Genomic DNA, 27,322 nt, shown 5'->3' on the forward strand with positions numbered 1-27,322 from the left:
TATTCTGTAGGATCTTTTTATACTGTTTTGATTCATTTGTATCACCATCTATTTTCATGTGTTACAATGTTATATCCTAAGACTTGAGTCTTTATTGGTAAGCAAACTAGTACAGTGAGAAGCAAAATACAATTTGCTGCTCTTTCCCATCTGGGACCCTGGCAGAAACTACACATGGAATGATTTGCTATGACAGCTCTAGCAGAGAACATAAAAATAAGACTCCTGGCTATAGTAAATTCAGGCAAAAGTCAAGAGCCCCAGAGCTTTTATGAATATGTTTTTTTTTAGTTATGTTTCTCCCAACAGTAGTTTTCAGTAATTACATATATTTAACAACACAGAAAATCTCTATGTAAGAAATTGCTTACATATGATATAATCACAATTTCATTTCAAAAGAGGAATTTTAAGTAGGCATTACATAATGTAAATAATGTGCACTCAACTGTGTCATTAAATACAATTCACTTTTTAACAAGGGTGCAATTACTTAGGTCCATAGATGTAATAGCAACAGTGCTTATTTTATCTTGTCTTCCTTAAAATAATCCCTGTGTGTGCAGCATGTGTGTAGCCCAAATGTGAGCTGTCCTTTATGCGGCAACCATTACAAATATTGATCAAGAAAAAATTATGTGTAACGCTGAACACTTATTTACTTGTTTGGCAAACCCATAGTAATACGAGTGCATTCAATAATTTAATGGAATTCTATGTTATAGATATTCAGTATGTAAAAACTGAGAAGCAACATGGGCCCCATTGTGAAGTCTGTGACAGGGCCTCCCACCTACCATGTAAAGTTTATAATGCTACCTTCTATATACAGGTCCTTCTAAAAAAATTTGCATATTGTGATAAAGTTCATTATTTTCTGTAATGTACTGATAAACATTAGACTTTCATATATTTTAGATTCATTACACACAACTGAAGTAGTTCAAGCCTTTTATTGTTTTAATATTGATGATTTTGGCATACAGCTCATGAAAACCCAAAATTCCTATCTAAAAAAATTAGCATATTTCATCCGACCAATAAAAGAAAAGTGTTTTTAATACAAAAAAAGTCAACCTTCAAATAATTATGTTCAGTTATGCACTCAATACTTGGTCGGGAATCCTTTTGCAGAAATGACTGCTTCAATGCGGCGTGGCATGGAGGCATTCAGCCTGTGGCACTGCTGAGGTGTCCTTCAACTGCCACTATCTGCTGTTAGAAGCTGTGATAAAGAGCTACAGCAGAAAGGACACACACCAAGAGCCAGTGCACTGAGCCTGTTTGGCAGTGCTTGGAGGCTTATGATACCATAGTGCAGAGCTGTCCACCTCTGTGTACTTCACAGGCTCCATCAGTCTCTGTAAACACAAATCTTCTAGGAGAGAATGCCTCAATATATATTTTATACGTTTATAGGATAAAGCATGCAATCCTTTTTTCCATGGATTCAATACAGAATCTGAGACATAATACAAAAATAATCTAAACATTGTTAATTAAAAAAATAGCAGGTAAATTAACATGTGATGATAATTTTAAATCTGCGGCATGTCAAATATTTGTGCAAATTTCCACTGTATATTTCACTCTTCGCAATGCATAAGGTAAAATCCATAGTAATTTCCAGCAAAATCTATGACAAAATCCATATGTAACACATGTGGATTTTGCTGCAAATTTATCATGATTTTTGCCATGGATTCGGGGCAAAATCCAAAGTGGAAAATCTGTCTGTGAGGAAATACCCTAAGGAATATATGGCTTTATATATAACACTACTTGACCAGGGGCAGCCTATCTCTATGGGGTGGGACCATATTCGACTGAGCAGCACTTCCATGATCACATGAAGCAACTCTCAGCCCTTAGGTAAGGGCCAAATAGTCGGGTTTCCTTATGCAGTTTTGAAAGCCAAAACCAGGAATAAATTAAAATAAGAAGATGTGGTGTCTGTCCTTTATACTTTCTCTACTTTTAGAATCTACTTCTGATATTCACCCCCAAAGCTGCATCAGGAAACCTGACCATGTGGTCATATCCTTACTTATCTAAATGAATAAGAGGGCTAATGTCATGGCCTCTGTGGTGTGTGCTGTGACATGGTTGCCGTGCATGCTGTTACCAGCGGCAGCCTGTTGTGGTTGCAGCATGTAGATGCCTCATCCTTTCTCCTGTGGCCTTCCCTGGCATTCCCTGTCTGGTGCCGGAGGGGTTAATTATCTAGCTGGTGGGGATGTAGGTGTGTCCTGGGTGTGGCCACAAGGTTTATATTGCTTGTGGCCTGTTGGCTGGGTTCAGTGTTCCTCCAGCCTACTATCACTTTAAGGTTTCATATGAGTAATGAATACACAAATAGTAAAAACACTAAACATACCCTTGAAAAATATTCTACATTTTTCAATCCAGCACATAGCTCTTAATACTCTTGTAATTGCATGTAAATAACATTTTTGTATATCCAGTGAGTTATTCAGTAAAATATGTATGTATAGTGAATTAATGAGTACTAAATGATAATCAATAACACAATCACCAAGGGGTACAGAATCAAGAAAATTATCAACGGTGATCCCTAATAAAACGTAACTTTTAATCAGTTCAAATTAATAAAGGTCCCTAAAAATATAACAGGTCAACAAGGAAAAAACACAATTGGAGTGCTCAATGACACTCAAACATTATGATGCACGGCGGCACCTAAAAAGTAACTGGTAGTCCTACCATATCATGGGAGTCCTCCTGATTTCATGAATACACAACTGGTGGTATGATCCTGAAAAATCAAGGCAGGTAACGGACAGGTACGGAGAGGGGCTCTAGATCCCTAGACAGCCCTAAGGTACGGGTGCTATGCTGGCCCTATGGTCCTAGCCACGGAGCACCCATCCTAAAAAGAACGACCCCATCTGGAATGTATGTATAGTGCCATCTGCTGTTCGCTTTTTTTCTTATTTCTCTGTCCACCTCACTAAGGCGGACGCACATGCTCAGTTTAAATCTTCAACTGCCACCAGCTGTATCTACTGCTAGAAGCTGTGACAGTTATGGCTAGAGAGCTGCAGCAGAAAGGACACAGCCCTTGAACTGCAGCAGAAAGTACACATACCCTGAGCTGGTAGCCTAAAATAACTCTAGCAGAGCAATTGGAGCAATGAATGAGGAAATCTCTGGATCCATGTAATATACAGAGCTGATTCTAGCTTTGTTATTAAGATACTATCATGGGCTTATCTGATTTTCATTTTTTACATTATTCATAGATTGACCTTTTTGGCCTCATGCACACGACAGTATTTTTTCACGGTCCGCAAAAACGGGGTCCGTAGGTCCGTGACCCGTGACCGTTTTTTCGTCCGTGGGTCTTCCTTGATTTTTGGAGGATCCACGGACATGAAAAAAAAGTGGGGAGCCAAATGGATCCGTCCTGAATTACAATGCAAGTCAATAGGGACGGATCCGTTTGACGTTGACACAATATGGTGCAATTGCAAACGGATCCGTCCCCCATTGACTTTTAATGTAAAGTCAGGAGTCCCTTTTATACCATCGGATCAGAGTTTTTTCCAATCCGATGGTTTATTTTAACTTGAAGCGTCCCCATCACCATGGGAACGCCTCTATGTTAGAATATACTGTCGGATATGAGCTAGATCGTGAAACTCAGATCCAACGGTATATTCTAACACAGAGGCGTTCCCATGGTGATGGGGACGCTTCAGGTTAGAATATACTAAAAAACTGTGTACATGACTGCCCCCTGTTTTTAACTCATTGGTGGCCAGTGCGGCCGCCCCCCTCCCCCCTGTAGTTAACTCATTGGTGGCCAGTGCGGCCGGCCACCCTCCCTCCCTCCCCTGTAGTTAACTCATTGGTGGCCAGTGGGCCCCCCTCCCTCCCCTGTAGTTAACTCATTGGTGGCCAGTGGGCCCCCCCTCCCTCCCCTGTAGTTAACTCGTTGGTGGCCAGTGGGCCCCCCCTCCCCTGTAGTTAACTCATTGGTGGCCAGTGGGCCCCCCTCCCTCCCCTGTAGTTAACTCGTTGGTGGCCAGTGGGCCCTCTCCCCTCCCTCCCCCTCCTAATTAAAATCTCCCCCCTATCATTGGTGGCAGTGGAGAGTACCGATCGGAGTCCCAGTTTAATCGCTGGGGCTCCGATCGGTAACCATGGCAACCGGGATGCTACTGCAGTCCCGGTTGCCATGGTTACTTAGCAATTTGTAGAAGCATCATACTTACCTGCGAGCTGTGATATCTGTGTCCGGCCGGGAGCTCCTCCTACTGGTAAGTGACAGGTCTGTGCGGCGCATTGCCTAATGATCTGTCACTTACCAGTAGGAGGAGCTCCCGGCCGGACACAGACATCGCAGCTCGCAGGTAAGTATAATGCTTCTACAAATTGCTAAGTAACCATGGCAACTGGGACTGCAGTAGCGTCCTGGTTGCCATGGTTACCTATCGGAGCCCCAGCGATTAAACTGGGACTCCGATCGGTACTCTCCACTGCCACCAATGATAGGGGGGGGGCGATTTTAATTAGGAGGGGGAGGGGGGGAGGGCCCACTGGCCACCAACGAGTTAACTACAGGGGAGGGAGGGGGGGGCCCACTGGCTACCAATGAGTTAACTACAGGGGAGGGAGGGGGGGCTGGCCACCAACGAGTTAACTACAGGGGAGGGAGGGGGGCCACTGGCTACCAATGAGTTAACTACAGGGAAGGGAGGGGGGGCTGGCTACCAACGAGTTAATTACAGGGGAGGGAGGGGGGCCCACTGGCCACCAATGTGTTAACTACAGGGGGGGAGGGGGGTCTGCCCCCTGCTGCCTGGCAGCACTCAGCTCTGAAAAAGCTTTTAGAGGGAGTGCAGAATTATTAGGCAAGTTGTATTTTTGAGGATTAATTTTATTATTGAACAACAACCATGTTCTCAATGAACCCAAAAAACTCATTAATATCAAAGCTGAATATTTTTGGAAGTAGTTTTTAGTTTGTTTTTAGTTTTAGCTATTTTAGGGGGATATCTGTGTGTGCAGGTGACTATTACTGTGCATAATTATTAGGCAACTTAACAAAAAACTAATATATACCCATTTCAATTATTTATTTTTACCAGTGAAACCAATATAACATCTCAACATTCACAAATATACATTTCTGACATTCAAAAACAAAACAAAAACAAATCAGTGACCAATATAGCCACCTTTCTTTGCAAGGACACTCAAAAGCCTGCCATCCATGGATTCTGTCAGTGTTTTGATCTGTTCACCATCAACATTGCGTGCAGCAGCAACCACAGCCTCCCAGACACTGTTCAGAGAGGTGTACTGTTTTCCCTCCTTGTAAATCTCACATTTGATGATGGACCACAGGTTCTCAATGGGGTTCAGATCAGGTGAACAAGGAGGCTATGTCATTAGATTTTCTTCTTTTATACCCTTTCTTGCCAGCCACGCTGTGGACTACTTGGACGCGTGTGGTGGAGCATTGTCCTGCATGAAAATCATGTTTTTCTTGAAGGATGCAGACTTCTTCCTGTACCACTGCTTGAAGAAGGTGTCTTCCAGAAACTGGCAGTAGGACTGGGAGTTGAGCTTGACTCCATCCTCAACCTGAAAAGGCCCCACAAGCTCATCTTTGATGATACCAGCCCAAACCAGTACTCCACCTCCACCTTGCTGGCGTCTGAGTCGGACTGGAGCTCTCTGCCCTTTACCAATCCAGCCACGGGCCCATCCATCTGGCCCATCAAGACTCACTCTCATTTCATCAGTCCATAAAACCTTAGAAAAATCAGTCTTGAGATATTTCTTGGCCCAGTCTTGACGTTTCAGCTTGTGTGTCTTGTTCAGTGGTGGTCGTCTTTCAGCCTTTCTTACCTTGGCCATGTCTCTGAGTATTGCACACCTTGTGCTTTTGGGCACTCCAGTGATGTTGCAGCTCTGAAATATGGCCAAACTGGTGGCAAGTGGCATCTTGGCAGCTGCACGCTTGACTTTTCTCAGTTCATGGGCAGTTATTTTGCGCCTTGGTTTTTCCACACGCTTCTTGCGACCCTGTTGACTATTTTGAATGAAACGCTTGATTGTTCGATGATCACACTTCAGAAGCTTTGCAATTTTAAGAGTGCTGCATCCCTCTGCAAGATATCTCACTATTTTTGACTTTTCTGAGCCTGTCAAGTCCTTCTTTTGACCCATTCTGCCAAAGGAAAGGAAGTTGCCTAATAATTATGCACACCTGATATAAGGTGTTGATGTCATTAGACCACACCCCTTCTCATTACAGAGATGCACATCACCTAATATGCTTAATTGGTAGTAGGCTTTCGAGCCTATACAGCTTGGAGTAAGACAACATGCATAAAGAGGATGATGTGGTCAAAATACTCATTTGCCTAATAATTCTGCACTCCCTGTATAGTAGTACCTACCTGCCACATGTGACCGCCTCCTGCCACATGTGACCGCCTATAGTAGTACCTACCTGCCACATGTAGTACCTACCTGCCACATGTGACCACCTCCTGCTTTAACCCATAAACACGCGGTCGCTAAGTGAGGCCCATAAAAATTGGTAAGATTTTTCCATTTTTTTATGTTTGTTCCTTTGACCACCCCAAGGTATTCAGACACTAGGGATCACTCGGTCCCTCCATCACAGGTCTTTGTGTCACTACCATAGACCTGGGGAGGGCGATACCTGTGTTGGTGTGCAGCACCACTTACGCTACGCCAAACCCCCCCAAAAAAAAACCTTTGTAGGGGTTATGTCTGTTTTGTTGTGATTTTTGTTTGTAAGGGGTCTCTTACTCCCCATCTTGGGAGAATAGATTTAGTAAAAGTTAAGTTTTAAATTGTTACTGCTCCCCTTCTTTTCCATATTTTCTTATTTCTCTGAGCGGTACCCAGGAGATCTGCTCCCGCAGTTAAATGTCCTGGGAGGACACTTTATTTTTCACGAAAAAGCTTTTATGCAGACGGATCTTCGGATCCGTCTGTATCAAAGTAACCTACGGCCACGGATCACGGACACGGATGCCAATCCTGTGTGCATCCGTGTTCTTTCACGGACCCATTGACTTGAACCGTAAAAAAAATATGACAGGTCATATTTTTTTGACGGACAGGATACACAGATCACGGTCTCGGCTGCAAAACGGTGCATTTTCTGATTTTCCACGGACCCATTGAAAGTCAATGGGTCTGCGAAAAAAAACGGAAAACGGCACAACGGCCACGGATGCACACAACGGTCGTGTGCATGAGGCCTTTAATAGCTATTATAAAATGGTTTACTGCTGCTATAGCATTTGATACTTAAGTGACATTCCAGAATGTAACAAACAGTTCCTAACAATAATTTATGGGGCAGTTAGTAACCTGAATGCGACAAAAGACAGTCAAGGTAAAAATGAGGATTCTGTATTATTTACTGGGATCATTGTATTGTAATATGGTCTCTGTCTACTGCTGTGATCTCCTAGAGGTCCTTCATTTTAAGGATAATATTTCACAGTACAAAGTAAGTAAAAAAAAATAATAATAATAGTAAATATATTTCATTTACGGAGCGCTGCAGTATTTTGGAAGTAGCTTTGTTTATATGACAGTTACTTAGTAATAATGTAAAAATGAAACAAAGAAAAATAAAACTGGTAAAATAAAAGTGTGTGATATCAAGATAAAAAGTCTCAATATATTTCCATTTAAAGACTATTATGTACTAAGATAAAATACAAACTATTTAGGCACATAATTTGCATACATTTTTTAGACCACTGTCGGACAAATATTGATTGGGAAAATTGTTGGTAATGATTTGACGGACATTTATATATACACCGTGATCTAATGTGAAGGAGTTTGCTTCTTGTTCTATGTACTTAGTCAATATTGCCTGGTATTGGGACTTGTGAGAGCCACACAAAGGCAGCAATAGCTATTGTGAATGTGAATGAACTGCCTGGATATAAATCTCTCTAAAACATTACAGATATTTATTAAATTATATCACCCTTCAATGTAACTTTTTGTTGCTGCTCGTGCCTGAATACTAATATACTATTACACTCATGTAGCTGCGAAATTAACTGTTGCATTAAAATGTTGCTTTCCCCATGTACTTTTGGGTTTGGTGCAATAGTGGTTCACTTTAGATGTATCCTTCTACAATTATCATTAATAACTATCATCATAAATTATTAAAATTGATCAATAATTACAATACACAGCTTCATATGCTTCAAGTAATAACTGTCCTGTAAGCAATTCTGTATCATTTGTAGCTGTACTTTGCAGATGGTCGGGATATTTATATAGCGTAAACCATTGCTATTCTCGTCCTTTGCTATGTTGGTATGCTGTGTGGGTCATGACTAATGTCCTGGCCTCCGACTTCAGTTGTACTCACTTAGAAACCTGTGTGTAATTTAGTTTCTGCCTTTATGTAATGTGTACAGGCATTTGTGATGTCTGAATTAACAAAACCAATGTGCTGGCTAGGTGTAAAATAAGTGGTGCTAACAGAGTGGGACTTCCCTGCCCCGGCTCATACTTTCCTGGCTCTGCTTTTCATCATTTGCCAGTAATTCCAGCAGACTGAAAACTACTTATCAGTCTAAGGCATGGTGTTAATATCTGACTCTCGGAGCTCTGCTGCTTTGGAGTGTAGTTTAGCAACTGGGAATGTGATAAAATCATTTTTCCATGCCAAGGAACAGGTGTCTGAGAAAATGCACAGCACAAGAAAATATGAAGTATTTTTTGTGTCTAAACAAAATTGTAGCCCCCCCCCCCCCCTAAATAAGTTGCTAAAATGGTTCCAATCGAATATGCAACTAATCTTGTAAATAAACAAGTTCTAAGATGGCACCACAAAAAAAATAAAAGTTAGTCCTACTGGAATGCAGTTATGAAAAAAAAAAAAAGTCCTGAATTTTGAAAGCCGAAAATAAGGCTTGCTTCACATTTCCGTTCGATGATCCATCATTAACTATCATGGGGCCAACCGGTGATCTGCGCGTGATCCAGCAAACATGCCAAGAATCGGCAGCACCGCGTTTTTTGTCCAGCCGATTCCCAGAATTCTATGCCAGAACAGCATGCCAGAAGTGTAAAACACGCCTAAGCTAGATAACCTAAATTAGACCTGAACGAGGTCTTATGGCATGTCTGCTTTAACACTGCGCAACCATGATTTTGCTACTGAGAGTAAAACATGTGATTTATACTAAAATGAAGGCTCTGATTCCAAATATGAACTCGGAATTTGCCTGACACGTCTAGATTTTAAGTTGTACATACAAAGCCTATTTAGTTATAATATTAATGCATTATAACGTAGTAACATAGTATATAAGGCTGAAAAAAGACATTTGTCCATCCAGTTCGGCCTGTTATTATATTAGAGATATTCCAATGGACATGTCCAGACCTGTTCGGATGCACTCAAGCTGATGTCAGCAGTAAGTATATAAGGCAAGCTGGACAGATTTTGATAAAGTGATCTGCTATAGTGCTATCAGTTTGAAAACTTAAGATGGATTAAAAGCAAATGTGTTAACGATCCAGACAATTTCTTCTACAAATGTGGCAAATACACTACTTATGATCAGCTCAAGAATCTGACAAAGCGAGTGCGTCTTGCAGCTTCGGATGCATTTGTGCTAGCGGTGCAGAATTTCCTTGGGAACAGACGAGCTGCAAACTATGCTGAATTAGTAGACAACATGCTTAAAGCATATGAACAACTTGACTGCCGAATGTCATTGAAAGTGCATTTCTCACATTCCCATCTTGACTTTTTCCCACCCAATTTGGGACACGTAAGTGACGAACATGGAGAGCATTTCCATAAAGATAAAAACACAAAATGCAATCGCACACTGCAACCAGCACTCTGCCCTGCCTTTATGCTGGATGTTGAATAAGGCATTGGTGTACATTTTGGCCAAAGCGTAATAAGCCACTCACCACGTCAAGGTCGCCTTCATGAGTGGTCCCTAACACTAGTTCCTACCTTTTATGGGCCATGACAGCCACACAAAGTCCAGGGAGCGCAGGTACAGCATGCACGCCAAGCACACTCTGCTTTTAACCCCGTCCGGTGCCATTACAGCTTTCATCGGATCCAGGGATGCAAGTACTCACATGCATGCTGAGCCCACTTTATACTTCTCCTGGAGCCTAATGGATACTGGTAGGTGCTGTATAAGCAGACTCAGTTTTATACTGACTTTAAAACCAGCCTCCAGGGGGCAGATTAACTGGACAGGTGTGCTTGACTGCTTGGAGATCGCCACGCCTCCAATATGTACTACAAAGAGAAAAATATGGAAAATTTCAGCCCGCACAACCCCTAGCAGGTGCAGATTGCTGTGACGAAATAGAGATATAAATGTAAAAACACAAAATGCAATCGCACACTGCAACCAGCACTCTGCCCTGCCTTTATGCTGGATGTTGAATAAGGCATTGGTGTACATTTTGGCCAAAGCGTAATAAGCCACTCACCACGTCAAGGTCGCCTTCATGAGTGGTCCCTAACACTAGTTCCTACCTTTTATGGGCCATGACAGCCACACAAAGTCCAGGGAGCGCAGGTACAGCATGCACGCCAAGCACACTCTGCTTTTAACCCCGTCCGGTGCCATTACAGCTTTCATCGGATCCAGGGATGCAAGTACTCACATGCATGCTGAGCCCACTTTATACTTCTCCTGGAGCCTAATGGCTACTGGTAGGTGCTGTATAAGCAGACTCAGTTTTATACTGACTTTAAAACCAGCCTCCAGGGGGCAGATTAACTGGACAGGTGTGCTTGACTGCTTGGAGATCGCCACGCCTCCAATACGTACTACAAAGAGAAAAATATGGAAAATTTCAGCCCGCACAACCCCTAGCAGGTGCAGATTGCTGTGGCGAAATAGAGATATAAATGTAAAAACACAAAATGCAATCGCACACTGCCCTGCCTTTATGCTGGATGTTGAATAAGGCATTGGTGTACATTTTGGCCAAAGCGTAATAAGCCACTCACCACGTCAAGGTCGCCTTCATGAGTGGTCCCTAACACTAGTTCCTACCTTTTATGGGCCATGACAGCCACACAAAGTCCAGGGAGCCACAGCAATCTGCACCTGCTAGGGGTTGTGCGGGCTGAAATTTTCCATATATTTCCATAAAGATATTTCTACAATGGAGAACAGGGATCAAGGCTGCTGGAATCCCAACATGATGGGGGACTACTGCTGGTTTTTGCAATGGGAAAATATGACCGTGCACAAACCCAAAAGCAGATGCCTGAAGCACTTTTAACAGTACTGGGCCTTGCTCAAGTAAGACTTTTAAACTGAAAAACAAGAATTTTTTAAATTTTGTTATTCCATTACATTTTCATACACTGTTGACTACCCAAACTTTGATCTAGATCAGGTAATTGTTGGAGTAAAACTCGTTGTGTTCAAAATTATTCAATGCTTTCCAAGTGATTAATTCATTTAGGCATACTTATGCATAGCAAAATTTCGTGACGTGTTACAACAATTCTGACTTCGGATTTGTAGTCCACACACTTGATTTATTATAGGACAAATGGTTTTTGCCCAGTAGCAGACGAAATTTTTTATTTTTGTTGCGTGGTATAAATGATTGAATTACACATAATGTTACAGTTCTGCTGCATCTTTTCTTAGAACTCTGAGTGTCACCAGTTGGGGGTAGAGATGAGCAAATTGATTCTAAACTAATCAAATTCATCTCACATTTCCCAAAGATTTGCGTTTCAGCCCAATCTAAAGCTTTTGTGATTCGAATTGGTCAAATCCCTCAAAATGGTGGCCACCATTTTACAGGTCAGAAGACAGAGAAGAAGGAATCTACCAGTAAAAAAATAATACAGTCCTAAATCAAAAGTTTAAGACCACTTGAAAAATTGCAAAAAATTATATTTATATTATATTTAGCATACACAAATTTTCAGGACAATCTTAGCACTTTCCATTGGGTCAAATTTATTTGTACCTGAATCAAATCTGCAGATTTATTTGTTAGAATTGGACCTGAAATGAATTTGCACATTCAGCCAACAGTTAATGACAGTTATCGCTTCTAACTCACTCATAACTCCCCCACACACATACACATTTGGTTTGGCTTAACATGTATGTGAATTTAATGGGGGCCTATCTGCAAGAATATACTTAGACCTATTCTTCTCTCCCCTGACATCATGTCTGGAAAAGTTGCTAGTTCCCCACACACATTAGAATAATGTATATGGGGCCCTTACAGTTGTTAAAACTGGCCATACATATTCAATAAAACCGGGTGATGCACAAACAATATTTCTGGGAGCATTCTTTCCAAGAAAGATCATTCATCCAAGAATAATCTTTCTGTGTAAGAAAGACATTTCGTCTGACTATTGGACAAAAATTTCAAACATGGCTGACTTCTTTTTAGTTGATACTAGTTTATCTGTTGTCTAAATGGATTGTTCGTTTTCAAATTTCACCCAATTAACAATCATTTTGGTTGAAATTGGCTGTTTGGATAGACTTTAGACTAATGTGTATGGCCAACTAGCCTCTTCTAATAGGACAGAATAAGATATTGTACATAGAGTGAATGTGGCCGTTGAGCACCAGATCATTATGTACCTGCCCCGGGCCATCTAAAGAGCTTGAGTGGCCCCATTGGGCATCGGCCCACCAAGAAATTTCCCTGTAGGGTCTATGGCTATTTCACCCCTGAGGGCAGATGCAAGTTGATGCAGTCATAGCACAGTAGACATATTGAGGAGGTCAACACACTTGGGGTACTAGACTTTAGACACATGGGATATCTATTACATCACTAAAGTTGAAATTGTGACCCTTCCCTATACAGTTCCATATATTATGTAGTAAATGATGAACTCAGTGAGCAATCTTTTTTTGTTCCTTGTGGTTCCATAATAACGATCAGGTCATTCATAATAAGCATTGCCAACCAAAACAGCACAATGTAAGAGCCTGTCAAAGTAATTACACAGCAATGAATGTTGCTGGGCCCTTATCAAGTGTTCCACTATATAACTATGTGTCAGTTTATTGATCATTTTTTTTTTGTTAATTTCACTTAGAGTTCACTTTAGGAATTCACTGTAGGGAAAAGTTGAAATGGACAGTGTTATGAGATATTTCCATTGAAAAGTATATGTAGTTGTAGCCATCAATTGAAATTGAGTTAAGCATCCTGGGAAATAATCTGAACATTAAATATGAAATCAAGCACATTTTTCTGAGCTTAGATTGGCAGATGAATTGTTCAGCCTTCCTTGTGATCAATTTACTACTTCTAGAATTAAAAACAGGTTGGATTAGTTGGACTTTATAATATCATTTTCCTAGGAAACACACACAGTGATGAACATTGAAACTTCAAGTTTAAGATATTATACTATGTAATGGAGGAATAAAGCTGCAAATGGGCATTAGATTTAGTTTTTACCTGATAACAACTGATCACTTAAAAATGTTTGTTGGTTTGTTGTCTGTACCATGCTATTGTTCCCTAATAAATGTATCAATTTGTATCTTGAAGGGAACCTGTCATGTTGAACACAGTGTTTAGCTACAGGCAGCATGTTATAGAGCAGGAGGAGCTGAGCTGATTGATTTATAGTTTCATGAGAAAAGATTCAGTAAAACTTGAATTTAATCAAAGCACTTCAAAGCCCGGAATGAGCAGGAATTTAAGGGCTCATTGACATGACTGCATTAGCCGTAGCACGGATGCGGACCCTTTTATTTGAATGGGTCTGCAATCCGCAAGATAAAGCGCAGTGGGGAATGAAGGTACAGATCTGAAGCCCACTGAAGCACTGCAAAGCACTTCCGTGGGCTTTTGGGTCTGTGCCTCTGCACTGTAAAATATAGAACATGTCCTATCTTTTGCCATATATTGAGGATCGTGGACCCATTCAAGTCAATGGGTCCGAACCGCAATACGGGATTCACACGGTTGATGCCTGTGCATTGCAGACTGCAATTTGCCTTCCGCAGCATGGGGTACACACGGTTGTATGAATGAGCCCTAAATGAATCAAATACAAGTTTTACTGAATCATTTCCCATAAAACTATATTTCAATCTGCTCAGCTTCTCCTGGTCTATAACATGCTGCTTGTAGCTTACATTGCATTTTCATGGTGACAGACTCCCTTTAAAAGGACTAGAATGACATTCTGTGAAGCATGTTTAGTCAATTAAAGGGAATGTGTCATCAATGACCTGCTGTTTAAATCACGTTTTTATGTTTAACATATGTTTAAATCATTTTTTATATAATTTTCCATATATTCCATATATTTAAACAAAATATAAAATCCTGCAGTTTTCATACTCGCTGCTATGTCTAATAATTGGTGCGACTTCTTGGTTTATACAGATCTCTTGACTGCAGTTAACTCATTCTAATCCTGCCTGTAATGATATCACCTCTGTCTATAGATAAGACAGGATCCACCATTTACAACAGGTGATTGTCAGAGTTTATCTATTATTTCCTTGTATAATGACCTCTGCACAGGTCACAGAGCATGCCCAGAAACCTGAGGCTCCTCCTGACCATTGTGTCTATGGGCCATGAGGCTGCCGTAAAGCAATTTTCTCAATGCTTTCAAAATGCTGTTAAGAACAGCTCAGGCAAGATGGCCGCCACCATAATAATGTTCAGAAATAGAATAAACAAATCTACAATCAGAAAATGAAATCAGATTAGAAGGAAAGGATGTGTGTGGCATATAACAGTTTTGGTGACACAGTTCAGTTTAAATACAGTCTGTAAATATGGCACACTTTAGAATACTCTACTCTTGTCCATGGGCTGTGTCTGACATGGAAGCGAATATGGCAGACAGACTATGTCCATGGACAAGAATTGTACTTAAAAAAAAAAAGAAAAAACAGCAGTTCATTTATTCTTTATCTTATTCTCAATCTTTATTAAGGGATCGTCAGTGTTTTCTATTATTATCAGTCATCTTTCTTGCAGTTTTTACATTTTTGTGAAATGTGATATAAAAATGAATTGCTTAAAGGGCTTGTTTCACAAAAAAAAATTCTCCAGTTTTTCAAACCAGCTTATGGATCTGATTACTTTTGCAATTGCACATCATTAAAAATGTAATATAGTCACTGAGCTATTCAATAAAACCTGCTATTTGTTATTTTCCTTATTTCTTGTCCACCTCACTGAGGTGGTCACACATGCTCTGTTTATGGCATCATGAAATTTAAGTTTTTAAAAGGAATGCGTCATCAGAAAATTGCCTATTGTTTAAATCACATTTTTATTTTAAACATATTTTTAAATAATTTAAAATGATGTTATTTTTTATTTTCCATGTCAATATCTATATTTAAACAAAAAGAAAAAAATCGTACAGTTTTTGCACTGGCCATCATGCCTAATAATAAGCATCACCTGGTCTGTACAGATCACTTTACTGCAGTTATCTGCTTATCAGTCATTCTAATCCTGCCTGTAATGTTGCCACCTCTGTGCATAGATAAGATAGAATCCACCATTCAGAATAGGTGATTGTTCAAGCTTATCTATTCTTTCTTTGTACAATGACCTCTGCACAGGTCACTATGCGTGCCTAGAAAACTGTCCCATAGAAGTCAATGAGGTCACCTCCTGAGCATTGTGTCTATGGGTCTAAGGCAATTTTCTTAATGCTTTTTAAATGCTATTAAGAACAGCTCATGGAAAATGGCCACCCCCATAATCATGTTCAAGAAAGGGAATAAAAAAAAAAATGCAATCAGAAAATAAAGATTACATAAAAAGGATATGTCTCACTATCTGCTTTTAGCTGGTAGATACAATTTTTGGTACAATGAAATGCCATAACTGTGAAAAATGTGTAATTTTATTAATGCTTTCTAAATGCTGTAAAGAGCAGCTCATGAAAGATGGCCACCCCCATAATAATTTTCAGTAAATAGCATAAATCTGCATGCAGAAAATAAAACAAAATAAAAAATAGGATATGTGCTGCTATCTGGCTGATAACATGTTTGGTGACATATCTCCTTTTAAAGGACATCTGTCAGCAGATTTGTACCTATGTAACTGGCTGACCTCTTACATGTGCACTTGGCAGCTGAAGACATCTGTGTTGGTCCCATGTTCAAATGTGTCCGCATTTCTACGAAAAATGTTTTAATTAATGCAAATCAGGCTCTAAAAGTAACTGGGCTTTGCTTTTACACCTAGAGGCTCTGCTTTTTCTGCCCTCTTTGACAGGGCTAGGTGTGATGATGTTTTCCCTGCCGGTCTGGCAACGCTGCAGCAGTGCTTGTAATTGCCAGCTCACCAACTGTTGTGCGACCTGAGCACGCACTGGAACTTAATGTTCCACATGTTGGCCAGACTTTGTGAGCAGCAGAGGGCAGTAGTGGAATACCAGCTGCAACATGGTCATCACTTTTCCAGTCAGCTTCCGCCCTTCACAATTGACGAGTGGGCATGGATGTCTGACCTCTATGAGGTTTTACGCAACTTTGAGGAATCAACACAGATGGTGAGCGGCGATGCTGCTATTATCAGTGTAACCACCCCACTTCTGTGTCTACTGAAATGCTCGTTGCTCACAATGAAGGCGGATGCTTTGCATGTGGAAGAGGTGGAAATGGGGGAAGATAGTGCACAGGGTGATAGCCAGACCACCCTCAGTATGTCTTCTCAGCGCAAATTAGATGATGATGATGCTTAGGAGGAGCAGGAGACGGTTACCTACGCTACAGAGGGTAGTACCCATAGCAGGAAGAGGATGAGGAGATTGAGTCATCCTCCTGATGAGGACAGCAAAGTCTTATTTGTTGGGACTCTGGCACACATGGCTGACTTTATGTTAGGCTGCCTTTTCCGTGACCCTTGAGTTATAAGCTTTTTGGCTAACACCAATTACAGGTTGTTCACCCTTCTTGACCCCCACTACAAAGAGAACTTCTCATCTCTCATTCCTGTGGTGAAGACTAGCAAAATGGTGCAATACCAGAAGGTCCTTGTGGAAGAATTGCTCCAAAAATTTCCAGCTGACTGTTGTACTCGAGCGCCCGAACACCCGAGCACTTTGGTGCTCGATCAACACTATTCACTACCAAAGCAGATTCCCTATGATTGTTACTGCAAGGCACAGTGTTCTACACCATTATAAAGGCTCTCTGCAGCTAGGAAATAGCTGTTTTTTTTAACGTAATTCACCGCAAATTTATTCGGATCGAACCACATTTTTCCCCAAAAACTTAGCAAACCAGCGAATCAAATTTTTGAAAAATTCGCTCATCTCTAGCGATTAACTACAATCCATACTGCTATGGATTGGGATTTTTTTCGCCAAATGTGGCGATTGTTATTTATTTGGCTCCATCAGTTATACTGGAGCAGCATTTGCACCGTTTGTGTCTTCATTTGAAGGATCCACCTGAACTCTGAGCGGGGTTGTAGGATCCTGGATCCCTAGTTTTGATCATACTCAACTTGCCTAAATTAGAGCAAGATGGTGCTATAATTTCTTTAAAGGTCCTGTGAAATGTAAGGTGTAGTTTGGTTAGGATGTGTTCCCCCAGAATTGGGTCTTTTTGGATGTGACCAATGTTTGTTTAGTATGTATTTGGTGCCTCTTTCACTAAGTCCTTCTCCTAAACAATATTCTCTTTTCCTACCTACCCACCCCCTCCTCAGCCCTAACTCAGTTTTTTTATTTCTACAGGCTATACATGGAACAGACAGGATCAAGACACAGAGCAGTTACACAATATCAGACAATGCATGGACAAGGATATAACAACAACAAGAATGCTTTACCAGGCGACACCACACAGAAGCGCATATGGAAAAAAAAACTGGGTCCGCAGCAAAGGGCTACACCCAGCAAGGCACACGACAAATTGACCCCAAGACACACAGCTCACATTTAGAAATATCTGCATAATGAGGGCACCAGATATACCACACCCAGGAACAGACCAAGGAATGTTAACCCTACCAGAACCAGGAGTAACAAGAAACATAAAACATATAATCACAACAAGGAGTGACAGAACTGCACTGTGATACAAATGCATCCATACTCAGACCATGTTCACACAAAACCGCAGCCAACACGCATCACAGAACCAGCATTCATGGGAATACCCACAGCCAGTACACATAGCACATACAGCCTGCATGGCATCGGTGACAGGAACCACAGAGATATGGACGTGGGGAGACACAAAAACAGGCAACAATTCACATACAACACCGCAGCCAGCACGTGTCCCCAAGCAACCAGCATACACAGGTGTCAGCCTGCAGCCAGTACAAGAGAGAGCATGCAGCCAACCTGCACGGCCACAACTGTCACAGTGAACCGCTCTGTGACAATTTTAATTCTGGTAAAGAAGTCACGAGCATCTTCAAAATGCTTCCACATCTTTATAGTAATTGTTTAATAATGTGCTATCATCTTTACTACAATATTACATCGTTATTTTTACTTTCTTAGCCTAAAGGAATATTAGATACAATTATAATCTAAGAAATGTTACTAATTACAACATGAATTTTGAAATTTTAAATTAATAGAGCCTTTAAAGAAATGCTGTGCAGTAAATCTTGGTCCAAAAGTGAAGGATTTAATTTAAGAATTTACCTGTATGGTTTAGAGATTTCTTGACATATTATCTGGCTTGCTGCTGTTGCCAGTTATAGCTTTTATTTTCTCCCTGCACCAAGTTGATATCCTGCTTATTTTTTTTCTTTATTTGCCTTGACCCTGTATATTTGACTATATCTGAACCTTGTCTGGATTGCCAATCTTCTCTTTTTCTTGACCTGAGGCTACTTTCACACTAGCGTTCGATCGGATCCGTTCTGAACGGATCCGATCATAATAATGCAGACGGAGGCTCCGTTCAGAACGGATCCGTCTGCATTATTTTAGCATATAAAAGCTAAGTGTGAAAATAGCCTCGTACGGATCCGTCCAGACTTTCAATGTAAAGTCAATGGGGGACGGATCCGCCTGAAGATTGAGCCATATTGTGGCATCTTCAAACGGATCCGTCCCCATTGACTTACATTGTAAGTCTGGACGGATCCGCACGCCTCCGCACGGCCAGGCGGACACCCGAACGCCGCCAGACTGATGCAGTCTGAGCGGATCCGCATCCATTCAGACTGCATCAGGGCTGGACGGAAGCGTTCGGGTCCGTTCGTGAGCCCCTTCAAACGGAGCTAACGAGCGGACCGACGAACGCTAGTGTGAAAGTAGCCTTAACTAGCTTCACTCGACTAATCAGTTTGTGTCTCCTTGTACTGCCTTTTTTGCTTTTTACTTTGTTACTTTGTACTTTTTTGTGTCTTTTGGATCTGCCTATGTCAGTTTAATCACTAATACTGATAGAAAACCATCAGCTTATAGAAAACCAATTGCTTGCTCCACTATGTTTTTAAGCTTTGGTTCCCAAAGATTACTCAGACTAGGTTACTGGAGAACCTACTTATTCCTAAATGAACGGTTCTATAAGAAAGGAGGGGTATTCCTTTAAAGGCTATGTACGCCTTTGGTGGGATTTATTATTATTATTATTATTATTATTGCATTGTGCTCCTTTTGACCTAAAAATCCCTTTTTTAAATTGGTCTTTATTAAAAATATGGAGCATTTTTGAATGTTCAGGACTGAGAAGTTCTAGTAGCAGGATCTGAATTTTCTCTCTGCTCCATCAGCCTAGCTTATCTTACTGATAAGAATGTGACTTAAATAAGTGTTTCAGACCTTTTATTTATTTAGAGATAGGGTTTTGTAACGGTCGCATACACACACACACAGGGGGGAGGAAAGTGACCGCTGCGTTCCACCCTCACCCCTGGCCCTGCCTATTTGCCTCGCAAGTCCTAATGACAGGGGACAACTGGACGGCAATCCCTAGCTTGGAATAAGTGCTAGGAGGACAGACCAGACAACAGAACGTGAACGGACCGAGTCAATACCAGGAGACCAACGAAGTACAAATGGAGCAAGCAGAGAATAGTCAGGAGAAGCCGGGGTCATAAATACCAGGAGAGTCGAGAAGTACCAAAGGAGTCAGCAGAGGATCATCAGGAGGAAGCCGGGGTCAGAATTCCAGGAGAGCAGCAAAGAACACAAGGAGCAGGCAGAGGATCCGTAAGTACGCCAGGTAATGCAAATTCACAACAGGGACCTAAATAACAGGCAACCTGTGGCCAGCAGGCTGCCTGTTTAAATACTGAGTAACAGGGGTCATGTGACGTGGCCAGCATCACATGACTCACCCTGCTGCAAAAGGCTGAGCACCGAGTGCCCAGCTCGGTGCTCAGGCTTCATCTGATTGCTGGCAGGACCGAGGACGCCGACCACACTAGAAAGATGTGCCCGGCTGGGTCCGTCCCGCCCCCATCACCTAGGAGATGAGGACGCTGCACGCGTCCTCGCTTCTGTACAGAGGCAGGGCGCCATCTGCGCTGCGGAGCACATCGCCGGTGCCCCGTGACAGGTTTATTAGATGACAGGCACAAAGAGAAATTTAAAAGTATGATTCACACAGCTAGACAAATAGTTGTGACTGAATATCTCAATATTTTTAATAAAGACCAATTGAAAAAAAAAATTTTTTTTGCCCAAAATGAGTAAAATGCAATCATAAAATAATGTCTCTGGAGGTGTATGTAGGCTTTAAGATCGCTATTCATTAATAATTCTTTAAATAATTTTTGGCAGTGCCATTTAAAATTTCATACACAATATTGTCTTTCTGTAGCAGTCAGCACACAGAGAAAAAGCTCCTATGTAGATATTGATCCAATTGTTAGTTTACTGCTGTTATCATAATGTTAGCATAATGGTAAATTAGTGGAATAATATTCTGACAGCTCTATTTTTCTGATAGACCTAAATAAAGATGCCCATAGAAGAGCTCTTCTATGGGCATCAAGTCAAGTAAGGCCTTTGGTCATACAAAAAGTCTGAAGGAGGAAGTTAAGAGCCAGGACCGGAAGCAGAATACATGGGGTGACTAAAAAAAACGATATCTAGAAAACCATTGACCTGTTTGGTAAAAAAATACATAGAATATTCACATATAGTCTGTCAAGTTAAATATTAGTGTTGGGCGAGCATGCTCGGCTGAACACTAATTTTACTCGAGCATCGCGATGCTTGGCACATTGCGGTGTTCGGCCTAATACCACGAGTGCTCGAGTCTCCTCCCCGCAAGTTGGTTGGCTGCTACGCAGCCTATAAACGTGCAGGCAAGTACTGCCATTCACTGTTAAGCCCTGGCCATGTTGGCTACTGGCATTACAGTGATTGGCTGGCCAGAACGCTATATAGCACCCAATGACACGTGTTCGGCTCAGTCTTAGTCAGGGAGAGCTGGAGAGCAGAAGGGATAGATAGTGTAGCAAGTGAAATAGGAATATTTTAGCTTTTATACTTGTTATAGACCCAAAAGTCCTTTTAAGGACTATTGTGTGTGGCAGCAATATATTTTAGCGCAACCTGCGCTAAATTTCTAAAACTTGTTAGAGACCCAAAAGTCCTTTTAAGGACTATTGTTGTATCTGGCAGCAATATATATTTTTAGCGCAACCTACGCTAAATAGCTTGCAATTCTTTGGCCGCAGCAGACAGCGACATTATCTGCGCTACATCTCCTGTGTAACGTGTGTGCAGCCTAAAAATATCTGACATCCAGTGTACTTTTTCCGTAGACAGTGTCCGCTGCGAACAGTTACATTACCTGCGCTACATCTCCCATATAATGTTTGCATATCCGAAATATCAGTGACATTCAGTCTAATTTTTTTGCTACTGGTGGCAGTGACATTACCTGCGCTACATCTCCAGTATAACGTTAGCGCATCCGAAATATCAGTGACATTAATTCAATGTAATTTTTTATTAGCCGGTGGTGACAGCGACGTTACTTGTGTAATGTGTGCACATCCTAAATATCAGTGACATTCATTCAGTGTCATTTTTTATTAGGCGGTGGTGACAGAGACATAACTTGCGCTATACCTCCTGTTTAACGTGTGCGCATACTTAATATCAGTGACATTTATTCAGTGTAATTTTTTAATAGGCGGTGGTGACAGCAACATTACTTGCGCTATCAGTGGCGTCTCTAGCTTTCAAATTTTGGGGGGGCACACTGGGGGCCAGGACAAAAGTAGGGGGGGCAGCTATAACAACGATACATTTACACAAGTATGCTTAGAAATGCTGCGATACTTTACCCAATACCTAAAACCGCAACAGGGAAGAAAAGTCCTGCTGTCTGTGGTTTAAAAAAAAAATAATCACTCAGATTTCAACATGTCCTAGCTGCCTGTGGATGACACTTTTATAGGGAGGGGGATCTGTGGATGACACTGCTATGGGGGGGAGGGGGATCTGTGGATGACACTGCTATGGGAGGGGGGATCTGTGGATGCCACATACCGTATATACCATCTTATGCTATATGTGTCATCCACAGATCCACCCCATGACAGTGTCATCCCCATTTCCCCCTCTATAAGGGCTGTTTCACACGAGCGGATGCCGTGCGTGGCATCCGCTCCGTGAAAGAGTGCCAAGACCCGATGCAGACTACAGAGGCACGGAGCATTAACATGACTGATAATGCTCCGTGCCTCTCTGTGATCTCTTTACTACGAAATCACAGTGACAACTGTGATTTCGTAGTAAAGAGGTCACAGAGAGGCACGGAGCATTATCAGTCATGTTAATGCTCCGTGCCTCTGTAGTCTGCATCGGGTCTTGGCACTCTTTCACGGAGCGGATGCCACGCACGGCATCCGCTCGTGTGAAACAGCCCTAACAGTGTCATCCACAGATCTCCCTCCCCGTCTCTCACAGGAGGGTACATTTGACATTTCTAAACTGTGGCGGATCCAGAACCTGGTCTCGGGAGGGGCACTTCCAGATTGTTTTCTGTCCGCCGCCACAGAATAAGGGTGCTTATAGAACAGACTACACAGTGTAGCGGTATACTGTATATTGTGGGGCACAGTGTAGCGGTATACTGTATATTGTGTAGCACAGTGTAGCGGTATACTGTATATTGTGGGGCACAGTGTAGCGGTATACTGTATATTGTGGGGCACAGTGTAGCGGTATACTGTATATTGTGGGGCACAGTGTAACGGTATACTGTATATTGTGTGGCACAGTGTAGAGGTATACTGTATATTGTGGGGCACAGTGTAGGCTATATGTGTATAATATAAAACATATTTCACATGAACACTCACAGTTACTTGGCTTGGCCCTTGGGGATCTCGGACACCACTTCCACACTTTGGCCGGGGGCTCGGCGGAGCTGATGTTGTGCTTTATCCTAATGAGAAAGATTTCATAATAAGGATTTGGAGAAGAGGCAGAGGGATAGCAGAGCAGGGAGAGGCTGGCGCTGCTACTAGGGGTCATACCATGGGGGAGTAATAAAGCCCACCATAATGCCCCCCCCCCAGTAGAAATAATTCTCCTTATAATGTGACATTGCAAAAAATACCCCCTTGTAATGCCCCCAATTGAGCTAATGTGCCCCCATAATTTGCAAGTATAAAATTCCCCTTCTTATTCCCCCCCGTAGATGACTCCATAGTACTCCTCTCCCCCTTCCCCATAGTACCCACCATGTGTCCCAGTATAAAATTGTACTGTACAGAGCCCCCCATATAAAATACCCCTTCTTTGTGGCCTCAGTAGATGCCCCTATAGTGCCCACCAATAACGTGCCAGTAACAAGAGCCCCCCCAATGCTCTAGTAACAAGAGCCCCCCATCATGTGCCAGTAATAAGCCCCCCAAATTGTGCCAGTAATGAGCCCCCCAAATTGTGCCAGTAACAAGAGCCCCCCAAATTGTGCCTGCAACAAGAGCCCCCCAAATTGTGCCTGCAACAAGAGCCCCCCAAATTGTGCCTGTAACAAGAGCCCCCCAAATTGTGCCTGTAACAAGAGCCCCCCAAATTGTGCCTGTAACAAGAGCCCCCCAAACTGTGCCTGTAACAAGAGCCCCCCAAATTGTGCCTGTAACAAGAGCCCCCCATATTGTGCCTGTAACAAGAGCCCCCCATATTGTGCCTGTAACAAGAGCCCCCCTTATTGTGCCTGTAACAAGAGCCCCCCATATTGTGCCTGTAACAAGAGACCCCCATATTGTGCCTGTAACAAGAGCCCCCCATATTGTGCCTGTAACAATATTGTTAAAAAACCACACACAAAAAAAAAAAAAAAAGTATACTTACCTCCATGTCAGCGATGCGATGCAGCCTCTTCCGGTCTGTGTCCCGCTCTATATGGCTCAGGCAGCGCGATGACGTCATCGCGCTGCCTGTGCCGCCCTCTGATAGGCTGCAGGCACTAGGCCTGCAGCCTATCAGAGGAAGGGGAAGGGACACACCTCTCCCTCCCCTGCACCTCCGCTGGCACAGGCAGATTACAATGGAGATGAGCGCAATGGAAGCGCTCATCTCCCTGTGCCCAGCCCGGCTGCAGCAGTGCGGCGGCGGCTCACTTGGGAGGGGGGCATTTTAGTTGGGGGGGCACATGGGGGGGCACAGCCTGATGTAGGGGGGGCCGTGGCCCCCTCTGGCCCCCCCCTGGCGACGCCACTGTGCGCTATACCTCCTGTTAAATGTGTGCGCATCCTAAATATCAGTGACATTCATTCAGTGAAATTTTTTATTAGCCGGTGGTGACAGCGGCGTTACTTGCGCTATGCCTCCTATTTAACGTGTGCGCATCCTAAATATCAGTGACATTCGTTCAGTGTAATTTTTTATTAGCGACATTGCTTGCGCTATACCTCCTGTTTAATATGTGCACATCCTAAATATCAGTTACATTCATTCAGTGTCATTTTTTATAAGGCGGTGGTGACAGAGACATAACTTGCGCTATACCCAGGGGCGTAGCTATAGGGGGTGCAGAGGTAGCAGTCGCTACCGGGCCCAGGAGCTTGAGGGAGCCCAAAGCCCTTTGTGCCATATAAGAGGACACTGGTATTATAGAAAGTACATGCTGGTCAAGTTACACCTCTGGCTGAAGGGCAGGGGTTAGGTCAAGAATTTGGATTGAGAGGGGATGCTGTTTCAATTTTTTCCTCAGGTGGCACGAAGGCTATGTGTTTCCCTGTCCCTTGCCACAAAGTAGGGGGCCCAAGCTGAACTCTTGCACCAGGGCCCATGAGCCTTTAGCTACGCCCCTGTCTATACCTCATGTTTAACATGTGCGCATCCTAAATATCAGTGACATTCATTCAGTGTAATTCAGCGACATTACTTGTGTAGTGTCCCACTGGGTAAAGGTGGGCACTACACAAGGGTTAATGTGTTTATTGCATTTACTGTCATGTGTATGCATTTCCCTGTGTTATCTGGGTGTCAGGGTGCAGTTTAGCCTCCCAAACGCTAGAGGGAGATAGAGAGCCCTAGATATATATAGGACGGCCCAGACAGGGGAGAGTTAGTGAATGCCAGGGGACTAGAAGTGCAACCTAGTCAGCCTGAAGCTCCTGAGATTAAGCTAGCTCAGTTGAGACACCCCAGTAGTAGGAGAGCACCTCCTGGGAGAAACCTGCAGCCACTTTTCCACTCCAGCAGAGAAGCCAGCTAGGAAACAAAGGTACTGTAATCTAAAGCAAGTGCCAATACTGGAGGAAGAATTATATATACCAAGGATTCAAGCCAGCAATTAGGCATCCGGGCCTTGGGATCCAGCCAGCTAGAATAGCTGAGGGGATAGAGCAGCATTGTACTGCAAAGCATTAACTGTATACCCTCCAAGTATCTTGCAAGATTGAAACCTGCTGTGCTGTGAAGTAAACCTGCTGTGCATTTGTACTATAAAGGACTGCATTATACACCACTGCAATTGCTTGTATAAAGTTGCACTGTTTCCTGAAGTAAAGCAACGTTTGGTTTACCAACTGTGTACTCCATTAGTCCTCCTGCAAACCGGTGTGCCACCGTTACAGGCACTGGCGTCACGTTTCTTAAAGGGACCTTACCTAAGGCACTCAAAATACCTGCAACATCCAGGGCACCTCACACACCATCAGGCCTGGTCCCTATTTACAGAGTGTGCCCAAGAGGAACTAGTGTCTACCTCTCCTTCACTGTCGCATGCCTGCCCAGGGTTCTCCTCAGAAAAGTGAGTAACCCTCGATTGCCCATAACCGTGACCTCACTATCGCAATACCCTGCAGGTCTGGCGTGCTGCACTTGCGCTATACCCCCTGTTTAACGTGTGCATATCCTGGAAATATCTGTGACATTCTGTGTACTTTATTTGCGCATACACTTGCAAAACCTGTGCTACTGTAAGTGTGACATACTTGCAAGCATATATACCATTTAATATGCTCAAGGCGAGCAATAAGGAACGGGCAAGTGGCCGTGCTGCTGATGGTGCATGCAGAGGCCGTGGCCCTAGGCGTGGTGAAACTGTGCCTGCTGCCAGAGGACAAGAAACACACTCATCCACGATACCTAGCTTCATGTCCCAGTTTGCAGGACACCACTCGAAGTCAGACCAGTGCGACCAGGTAGTCGGTTGGATTGCAGCAGATAATGCTTCCAGTTGGTTAACCACCACCCTGTCTTCCACAAAGTCTAGTCTCAGTAGCCAAGAATCTGGTCAACAGAATCCTCACTCTGATAGTCCTTTCACTCACCATGGAGAGTCTTGGCAGACAAGTGATCCCACACTCGGATATTCCGAGGAGCTGTTTTCATCGACATTCCTTAATTTGGGCTTCTTGCCAAGCCCGCTTGAAGAGGGACATGAGGAGTTCTTGCGCCCTGATTCCCAAACTGGAGCATCCACAGTCAGAAGAAGGTAGGGAATGGCAATTAGTGTTTCACGAGGTTGCCAATAAGTCAACCGCAATTAGGGTCTCAAGAGGATGAGGATGAGACACATTTGTCAATAACTGAGGTCGTTGTAGGTCAACAAGTCAGGAGGATGACCAGAGTGAGGAAGTGGAGGTGCTGGATGATGAAGTCACTGACCCAACCTGGGAAGCCGAGCGAGGACAGCAGTGCAGAGGGGGAGGGATTCGCAGCACCGCAACAGGCTTGAAGAGGCAAAAGGGAGAATGTGGGCTACAACAAACAGGCCCGCAACTGTTCCTCTGAGCACCCCCTCGCGGCAATCGCCCTTGCCAAGGGGTAGGTGTTCTGCAGTCTGGTGCTTTTTTGGGGAAAGTGCGGATGATAAAAGTATTCACATTTGCAACCTGTGCTGTA

Source organism: Bufo gargarizans, chromosome 5 (assembly GCF_014858855.1).
Source record: "Bufo gargarizans isolate SCDJY-AF-19 chromosome 5, ASM1485885v1, whole genome shotgun sequence".
In the NCBI taxonomy this organism is placed as follows: Eukaryota; Metazoa; Chordata; class Amphibia; order Anura; family Bufonidae; genus Bufo; species Bufo gargarizans.